General features: G+C 49.3%; 3 non-coding genes across 3 annotated transcripts; all 3 read left to right on the top strand.

Annotated features, from left to right (window-relative positions):
- Nucleotides 1-1096: 1096 nt before the first annotated feature.
- Nucleotides 1097-1170, top strand: Trnat-agu (transfer RNA threonine (anticodon AGU)). Its single transcript has one exon. It is a non-coding gene; the product is annotated as a tRNA-Thr (tRNA).
- A 1494-nt stretch (nucleotides 1171-2664) lies between these two features.
- Nucleotides 2665-2738, top strand: Trnat-agu (transfer RNA threonine (anticodon AGU)). The gene has a single exon. It is a non-coding gene; the product is annotated as a tRNA-Thr (tRNA).
- Nucleotides 2739-8789: 6051 nt separating this feature from the next.
- Trnat-agu (transfer RNA threonine (anticodon AGU)) lies at nucleotides 8790-8863 on the top strand. The gene has a single exon. It is a non-coding gene; the product is annotated as a tRNA-Thr (tRNA).
- Nucleotides 8864-10018: the final 1155 nt, after the last annotated feature.

Genomic DNA, 10018 nt, shown 5'->3' on the forward strand with positions numbered 1-10018 from the left:
CTTGCAGACCCTCGCTGCCTGCAGACACCGAGCAGCCACACTAGGAGGGCGGCCTAAGCCGTAGGCGAAATGTGCTCATTCGCTTTGGCGCGACGTCGAACTATAAATAATGCTGTCACTAGCGTGAGCGTCGTGGAAAGTCGGAAAAGTCGGCTGCGAGGGTGAGTGCCAAGTTTGGGGAGCGTTTCGTAGTATGCGCAGTGCAATGGAGACGCGGAAACTTGTTGTGGCCCAGTGTTTTGCAGTTGGACGACAAGATTGGTACACAGTAGTAAAGAGCGAGGCACTGAGTTGGCATGAATAATGGAGTGCACAATGGGGCTCGAGATGTGTTTGTTACCTCAGGTGCTGTATGATGGTCGACAAGGAGTGAAAACGGAGCAATTTGTGACGGCACTTTCAATTTAAGACGTTAAAAAAAAACGGAATTTGCATTTGTAATACCAGAGCATCGAAACTACTTGGAACTTTTGTGTATATGAACGGGTCCGCGCCTTTGTACTCTGCTCCCTTCACCGCTACAAACCAACCAACCATCGTGTCCGTGCGCATCTGAGTCGCAAAGAATGGGGAATAGCACAGTTTGCTCGTGCATGGGGCGTAGCTCAGTTGGTAGAGCGTTCGCTTGACATGTGAAAGGTCCAGCGTTCAAGCCGCGGCGCCTCCATTTTTGTGGTCAGTGCATGGTAAGTGTTGGTCGCGGCGAACCTAAAGGCACGCAAGATGTTGCAAAGCCAGCGTCACAGACTGATGTGATGTATACTGACGTAAGGAGAGCAAGATGTAAGTGTGGGGACCGGCTGTTATCGAGGTGTCATCTGTCTTAGGTATCGCGGCCTAACCTCATTGAAGTCTAGAGGGTGGACAACACGTTGGTCTTACTCAGAGCGGTGTCCGAATTCTATTTTCGACGTTATACGTGCCACTTTCATTGTGGCCAACTACGATTCGATACAGAATGCACGAAACCTAAAAGACACACTAACGGATACATAGAGAGTAGTGTTTGTCTGCTGAATAATGGGAGTGCAAGGGTCTGTGTCGTCTATATGGCAGTATGTAGCACCATTAGTCTTCGGGTGGGGGGGGGGGGGGGGGCGGGCGTAGCTCAGATGGTAGAGCGCTCGCTTAGTATGCGAGAGGTCCTGGGATCAATACCCAGCGCCTCTAGAATTTTTAACACACCTACATGCGCACCTTGCCATGCAAGTGGAATAATTCACAACCAGCAGATGTGTCTAGGAAGATACAAGCGAATGATTAGCATCCACAATTGACAAGCGTGCTGTTATTAGTGCGCAGGAAGCACCCTCCTCCCACGCCTACACTTAATTTAGAAACAGTACAAGTGTTCCCGTAAGAATCTCAAGCCTGTGTCGGAAATATCTGCCTTGCGCTGAGTTCACGTAAATCCCACTGCACATTCCTATTGTTTGCGTGCAGTCAGCTGCTACTGGTGTTGCTAGTTGTGACTGGTGATAACAGATGCCGTAGCAATCAATTCATGGAGTGAGTTGTATGTTTTGCGATAGTCTGTCTCTGACAAGCAAGCACAGGTGACATAGGTGCGAACACAGGAAGCTTGCAGACCCTCGCTGCCTGCAGACACCGAGCAGCCACACTAGGAGGGCGGCCTAAGCCGTAGGCGAAATGTGCTCATTTGCTTTGGCGCGACGTCGAACTATAAATAATGCTGTCACTAGCGTGAGCGTCGTGGAAAGTCGGAAAAGTCGGCTGCGAGGGTGAGTGCCAAGTTTGGGGAGCGTTTCGTAGTATGCGCAGTGCAATGGAGACCCGAAAACTTGTTGTGGCCCAGTGTTTTGCAGTTGGACGACAAGATTGGTACACAGTAGTAAAGAGCGAGGCACTGAGTTGGCATGAATAATGGAGTGCACAATGGGGCTCGAGATGTGTTTGTTACTTCAGGTGCTGTATGATTGTCGACAAGGAGTGAAAACGGAGCAATTTGTGACGGCTCTTTCAATTTAAGACGTTAAAAACAGACGGAATTTGCATTTGTAATACCGGAGCATCGAAACTACTTGGAACTTTTGTGTATATGAACGGGTCCGCGCCTTTGTACTCTGCTCCCTTCACCGCTTCAAACCAACCAACCATCGTGTCCGTGCGCATCTGAGTCGCAAAGAATGGGGAATAGCGCAGTTTGCTCGTGCATGGGGGGTAGCTCAGTTGGTAGAGCGTTCGCTTGGCATGTGAAAGGTCCAGGGTTCAAGCCGCGGCGCCTCCATTTTTTGTGGTCAGTGCATGGTAAGTGTTGGTCGCGGCGAACCTAAAGGCACGCAAGATGTTGCAAAGCCAGCGTCACAGACTGATATGATGTATACTGACGTAAGGAGAGCAAGATGTAAGTGTGGGGACCGGCTGTTATCGAGGTGTCATCTGTCTTAGGTATCGCGGCTTAACCTCATTGAAGTCTAGAGGGTGGACAACACGTTGGTTTTACTCAGAGCGGTGTCCGAATTCTATTTTCGACGTTATACGTGCCACTTTCATTGTGGCCAACTACGATTCGATACAGAATGTACGAAACCTAAAAGACACACTAACGGATACATAGAGAGTAGTGTTTGTCTGCTGAATAATGGGAGTGCAAGGGTCTGTGTCGTTTATATGGCTGTATGTAGCACCATTAGTCTTCGGGGGGGCGGGCGTAGCTCAGATGGTAGAGCGCTCGCTTAGTATGCGAGAGGTCCTGGGATCAATACCCAGTGCCTCCAGAATTTTTAACACACCTACATGCGCACCTTGCCATGCAAGTGGAATAATTCACAACCAGCAGATGTGTCTAGGAAGATACAAGCGAATGATTAGCATCCACAATTGACAAGCGTGCTGCTATTAGTGCGCAGGAAGCACCCTCCTCCCACGCCTACACTTAATTTAGAAACAGTACAAGTGTTCCCGTAAGATTCTCAAGCCTATGTCGGAAAGATCTGCCTTGCGCTGAGTTCACGTAAATCCCACTGCACATTCCTATTCTTTGCGTGCAGTCAGCTGCTACTGGTGTTGCTAGTTGTGACTGCTGATAACAGATGCCGTAGCAATCAATTCATGGAGTGAGTTGTATGTTTTGCGATAGTCTGTCTCTGACAAGCAAGCACAGGTGACATAGGTGCGAACACAGGAAGCTTGCAGACCCTCGCTGCCTGCAGACACCGAGCAGCCACACTAGGAGGGCGGCCTAAGCCGTAGGCGAAATGTGCTCATTCGCTTTGGCGCGACGTCGAACTATAAATAATGCTGTCACTAGCGTGAGCGTCGTGGAAAGTCGGAAAAGTCGGCTGCGAGGGTGAGTGCCAAGTTTGGGGAGCGTTTCGTAGTATGCGCAGTGCAATGGAGACGCGGAAACTTGTTGTGGCCCAGTGTTTTGCAGTTGGACGACAAGATTGGTACACAGTAGTAAAGAGCGAGGCACTAAGTTGGCATTAATAATGGAGTGCACAATGGGGCTCGAGATGTGTTTGTTACCTCAGGTGCTGTATGATTGTCGACAAGGAGTGAAAACGGAGCAATTTGTGACGGCTCTTTCAATTTAAGACGTTAAAAACAGACGGAATTTGCATTTGTAATACCAGAGCATCGAAAGCACTTGGAACATTTGTCTATATGAACGGGTCCGCGCCTTTGTACTCTGCTCCCTTCACCGCTACAAACCAACAACCATCGTGTCCGTGCGCATCTGAGTCCCAAAGAAAAGTCAATAGCGCAGTTCGCTCGTGCATGGGGCGTAGCTCAGTTGGTAGAGCGTTCGCTTGGCATGTGAAAGGTCCAGCTGTTATCGAGGTGTCATCGAGTGCAGATCTGTCTTAGGTATCGCGGCTTAACCTCATTGAAGTCTAGAGGGTGGACAACACGTTGGTCTTACTCAGAGCGGTGTCCGAATTCTATTTTCGACGTTATACGTGCCACTTTCATTGTGGCCAACTACGATTCGATACAGAATGCACGAAACCTGAAAGACACCCTAACGGATACATAGAGAGTAGTGTTTGTCTGCTGAATAATGGGAGTGCAAGGGTCTGTGTCGTCTATATGGCTGTATGTAGCACCATTAGAGTTCGGGGGGGCGGGCGTAGCTCAGATGGTAGAGCGCTCGCTTAGTATGCGAGAGGTGCTGGGATCAATACCCAGTGCCTCCAGAATTTTTAACACACCTACATGCGCACCTTGCCATGCAAGTGGAATAATTCACAACCAGCAGATGTGTCTAGGAAGATACAAGCGAATGATTAGCATCCACAATTGACAAGCGTGCTGTTATTAGTGCGCAGGAAGCACCCTCCTCCCACGCCTACACTTAATTTAGAAACAGTACAAGTGTTCCCGTAAGATTCTCAAGCCTATGTCGGAAAGATCTGCCTTGCGCTGAGTTCACGTAAATCCCACTGCACATTCCTATTCTTTGCGTGCAGTCAGCTGCTACTGGTGTTGCTAGTTGTGACTGCTGATAACAGATGCCGTAGCAATCAATTCATGGAGTGAGTTGTATGTTTTGCGATAGTCTGTCTCTGACAAGCAAGCACAGGTGACATAGGTGCGAACACAGGAAGCTTGCAGACCCTCGCTGCCTGCAGACACCGAGCAGCCACACTAGGAGGGCGGCCTAAGCCGTAGGCGAAATGTGCTCATTCGCTTTGGCGCGACGTCGAACTATAAATAATGCTGTCACTAGCGTGAGCGTCGTGGAAAGTCGGTAAAGTCGGCTGCGAGGGTGAGTGCCAAGTTTGGGGAGCGTTTCCTAGTATGCGCAGTGCAATGGAGACGCGAAAACTTGTTGTGGCCCAGTGTTTTGCAGTTGGACGACAAGATTGGTACACAGTAGTAAAGAGCGAGGCACTGAGTTGGCATGAATAATGGAGTGCACAATGGGGCTCGAGATGTGTTTGTTACCTCAGGTGCTGTATGATTGTCGACAAGGAGTGAAAACGGAGCAATTTGTGACGGCTCTTTCAATTTAAGACGTTAAAAACAGACGGAATTTGCATTTGTAATACCAGAGCATCGAAACTACTTGGAACATTTGTCTATATGAACGGGTCCGCGCCTTTGTACTCTGCTCCCTTCACCGCTACAAACCAACCAACCATCGTGTCCGTGCGCATCTGAGTCGCAAAGAATGGGGAATAGCGCAGTTTGCTCGTGCATGGGGCGTAGCTCAGTTGGTAGAGCGTTCGCTTGGCATGTGAAAGGTCCAGGGTTCAAGCCGCGGCGCCTCCATTTTTTGTGGTCAGTGCATGGTAAGTGTTGGTCGCGGCGAACCTAAAGGCACGCAAGATGTTGCAAAGCCAGCGTCACAGACTGATGTGATGTATACTGACGTAAGGAGAGCAAGATGTAAGTGTGGGGACCGGCTGTTATCGAGGTGTCATATGTCTTAGGTATCGCGGCTTAACCTCATTGAAGTCTAGAGGGTGGACAACACGTTGGTCTTACTCAGAGCGGTGTCCGAATTCTATTTTCGACGTTATACGTGCCACTTTCATTGTGGCCAACTACGATTCGATACAGAATGCACGAAACCTAAAAGACACACTAACGGATACATAGAGAGTAGTGTTTGTCTGCTGAATAATGGGAGTGCAAGGGTCTGTGTCGTCTATATGGCTGTATGTAGCACCATTAGAGTTCGGGGGGGCGGGCGTAGCTCAGATGGTAGAGCGCTCGCTTAGTATGCGAGAGGTGCTGGGATCAATACCCAGTGCCTCCAGAATTTTTAACACACCTACATGCGCACCTTGCCATGCAAGTGGAATAATTCACAACCAGCAGATGTGTCTAGGAAGATACAAGCGAATGATTAGCATCCACAATTGACAAGCGTGCTGTTATTAGTGCGCAGGAAGCACCCTCCTCCCACGCCTACACTTAATTTAGAAACAGTACAAGTGTTCCCGTAAGATTCTCAAGCCTATGTCGGAAAGATCTGCCTTGCGCTGAGTTCACGTAAATCCCACTGCACATTCCTATTCTTTGCGTGCAGTCAGCTGCTACTGGTGTTGCTAGTTGTGACTGCTGATAACAGATGCCGTAGCAATCAATTCATGGAGTGAGTTGTATGTTTTGCGATAGTCTGTCTCTGACAAGCAAGCACAGGTGACATAGGTGCGAACACAGGAAGCTTGCAGACCCTCGCTGCCTGCAGACACCGAGCAGCCACACTAGGAGGGCGGCCTAAGCCGTAGGCGAAATGTGCTCATTCGCTTTGGCGCGACGTCGAACTATAAATAATGCTGTCACTAGCGTGAGCGTCGTGGAAAGTCGGTAAAGTCGGCTGCGAGGGTGAGTGCCAAGTTTGGGGAGCGTTTCCTAGTATGCGCAGTGCAATGGAGACGCGAAAACTTGTTGTGGCCCAGTGTTTTGCAGTTGGACGACAAGATTGGTACACAGTAGTAAAGAGCGAGGCACTGAGTTGGCATGAATAATGGAGTGCACAATGGGGCTCGAGATGTGTTTGTTACCTCAGGTGCTGTATGATGGTCGACAAGGAGTGAAAACGGAGCAATTTGTGACGGCTCTTTCAATTTAACACGTTAAAAACAGACGGAATTTGCATTTGTAATACCAGAGCATCGAAACTACTTGGAACATTTGTCTATATGAACGGGTCCGCGCCTTTGTACTCTGCTCCCTTCACCGCTACAAACCAACCAACCATCGTGTCCGTGCGCATCTGAGTCGCAAAGAATGGGGAATAGCGCAGTTTGCTCGTGCATGGGGCGTAGCTCAGTTGGTAGAGCGTTCGCTTGGCATGTGAAAGGTCCAGGGTTCAACCCGCGGCGCCTCCATTTTTTGTGGTCAGTGCATGGTAAGTGTTGGTCGCGGCGAACCTAAAGGCACGCAAGATGTTGCAAAGCCAGCGTCACAGACTGATGTGATGTATACTGACGTAAGGAGAGCAAGATGTAAGTGTGGGGACCGGCTGTTATCGAGGTGTCATATGTCTTAGGTATCGCGGCTTAACCTCATTGAAGTCTAGAGGGTGGACAACACGTTGGTCTTACTCAGAGCGGTGTCCGAATTCTATTTTCGACGTTATACGTGCCACTTTCATTGTGGCCAACTACGATTCGATACAGAATGCACGAAACCTGAAAGACACCCTAACGGATACATAGAGAGTAGTGTTTGTCTGCTGAATAATGGGAGTGCAAGGGTCTGTGTCGTCTATATGGCTGTATGTAGCACCATTAGAGTTCGGGGGGGCGGGCGTAGCTCAGATGGTAGAGCGCTCGCTTAGTATGCGAGAGGTCCTGGGATCAATACCCAGTGCCTCTAGAATTTTTAACACACCTACATGCGCACCTTGCCATGCAAGTGGAATAATTCACAACCAGCAGATGTGTCTAGGAAGATACAAGCGAATGATTAGCATCCACAATTGACAAGCGTGCTGTTATTAGTGCGCAGGAAGCACCCTCCTCCCACGCCTACACTTAATTTAGAAACAGTACAAGTGTTCCCGTAAGATTCTCAAGCCTATGTCGGAAAGATCTGCCTTGCGCTGAGTTCACGTAAATCCCACTGCACATTCCTATTCTTTGCGTGCAGTCAGCTGCTACTGGTGTTGCTAGTTGTGACTGCTGATAACAGATGCCGTAGCAATCAATTCATGGAGTGAGTTGTATGTTTTGCGATAGTCTGTCTCTGACAAGCAAGCACAGGTGACATAGGTGCGAACACAGGAAGCTTGCAGACCCTCGCTGCCTGCAGACACCGAGCAGCCACACTAGGAGGGCGGCCTAAGCCGTAGGCGAAATGTGCTCATTCGCTTTGGCGCGACGTCGAACTATAAATAATGCTGTCACTAGCGTGAGCGTCGTGGAAAGTCGGAAAAGTCGGCTGCGAGGGTGAGTGCCTAGTTTGGGGAGCGTTTCGTAGTATGCGCAGTGCAATGGAGACGTGGAAACTTGTTGTGGCCCAGTGTTTTGCAGTTGGACGACAAGATTGGTACACAGTAGTAAAGAGCGAGGAACTGAGTTGGCATGAATAATGGAGTGCACAATGGGGCTCGAGATGTGTTTGTTACCTTAGGTGCTGTATGATTGTCGACAAGGAGTGAAAACGGAGCAATTTGTGACGGCTCTTTCAATTTAAGACGTTAAAAACAGACGGAATTTGCATTTGTAATACCGGAGCATCGAAACTACTTGGAACTTTTGTGTATATGAACGGGTCCGCGCCTTTGTACTCTGCTCCCTTCACCGCTACAAACCAACAACCATCGTGTCCGTGCGCATCTGAGTCGCAAAGAATGGGGAATAGCGCAGTTCGCTCGTGCATGGGGCGTAGATCAGTTGGTAGAGCGTTCGCTTGGCATGTGAAAGGTCCAGAGTTCAAGCCGCGGCGCCTACATTTTAGGTAGTCAGTGCATGGTAAGTGTTGGTCGCGGCGAACCTAAAGGCACGCAAGATGTTGCAAAGCCAGCGTCGCAGACTGATATGATGTATACTGACGTAAGGAGAGCAAGATGTAAGTGTGGGGACCGGCTGTTATCGAGGTGTCATCTGTCTTAGGTATCGCGGCTTAACCTCATTGAAGTCTAGAGGGTGGACAACACGTTGGTCTTACACAGAGCGGTGTCCGTATTCTATTTTCGACGTTATACGTGCCACTTTCATTGTGGCCAACTACGATTCGATACAGAATGCACGAAACCTGAAAGACACCCTAACGGATACATAGAGAGTAGTGTTTGTCTGCTGAATAATGGGAGTGCAAGGGTCTGTGTCGTCTATATGGCTGTATGTAGCACCATTAGTCTTCGGGGGGGCGGGCGTAGCTCAGATGGTAGAGCGCTCGCTTAGTATGCGAGAGGTCCTGGGATCAATACCCAGTGCCTCCAGAATTTTTAACACACCTACATGCGCACCTTGCCATGCAAGTGGAATAATTCACAACCAGCAGAAGTGTCTAGGAAGATACAAGCGAATGATTAGCATCCACAATTGACAAGCGTGCTGTTATTAGTGCGCAGGAAGCACCCTCCTCCCACGCCTACACTTAATTTAGAAACAGTACAAGTGTCCCCTTAAGATTCTCAAGCCTATGTCGGAAAGATCTGCCTTGCGCTGAGTTCACTTAAATCCCACTGCACATTCCTATTCTTTGCGTGCAGTCAGCTGCTACTGGTGTTGCTAGTTGTGACTGCTGATAACAGATGCCGTAGCAATCAATTCATGGAGTGAGTTGTATGTTTTGCGATAGTCTGTCTCTGACAAGCAAGCACAGGTGACATAGGTGCGAACACAGGAAGCTTGCAGACCCTCGCTGCCTGCAGACACCGAGCAGCCACACTAGGAGGGCGGCCTAAGCCGTAGGAGAAATGTGCTCATTCGCTTTGGCGCGACGTCGAACTATAAATAATGCTGTCACTAGCGTGAGCGTCGTGGAAAGTCGGAAAAATCGGCTGCGAGGGTGAGTGCCAAGTTTGGGGAGCGTTTCGTAGTATGTGCAGTGCAATGGAGACGCGGAAACTAGTTGTGGCCCAGTGTTTTGCAGTTGGACGACAAGATTGGTACACAGTAGTAAAGAGCGAGGCACTGAGTTGGCATGAATAATGGAGTGCACAATGGGGTTCGAGATGTGTTTGTTACCTCAGGTGCTGTATGATTGTCGACAAGGAGTGAAAACGGAGCAATTTGTGACGGCTCTTTCAATTTAAGACGTTAAAAACAGACGGAATTTGCATTTGTAATACCAGAGCATCGAAACTACTTGGAACTTTTGTGTATATAAACGGGTCCGCGCCTTTGTACTCTGCTCCCTTCACCGCTACAAACCAACAACCATCGTGTCCGTGCGCATCTGAGTCGCAAAGACTGGTCAATAGCGCAGTTCGCTCGTGCATGGGGCGTAGCTCACTTGGTAGAGCGTTCGCTTGGCATGTGAAAGGTCCAGGGTTCAAGCCGCGGCGCCTCCATTTTTGTGGTCAGTGCATGGTAAGTGTTGGTCGCGGCGAACCTAAAGGCACGCAAGATGTTGCAAAGCCAGCGTCACA

The sequence above is a fragment of the Schistocerca gregaria genome, chromosome 10 (assembly GCF_023897955.1).
Source record: "Schistocerca gregaria isolate iqSchGreg1 chromosome 10, iqSchGreg1.2, whole genome shotgun sequence".
NCBI classification, from domain to species: domain Eukaryota; kingdom Metazoa; phylum Arthropoda; class Insecta; order Orthoptera; family Acrididae; genus Schistocerca; species Schistocerca gregaria.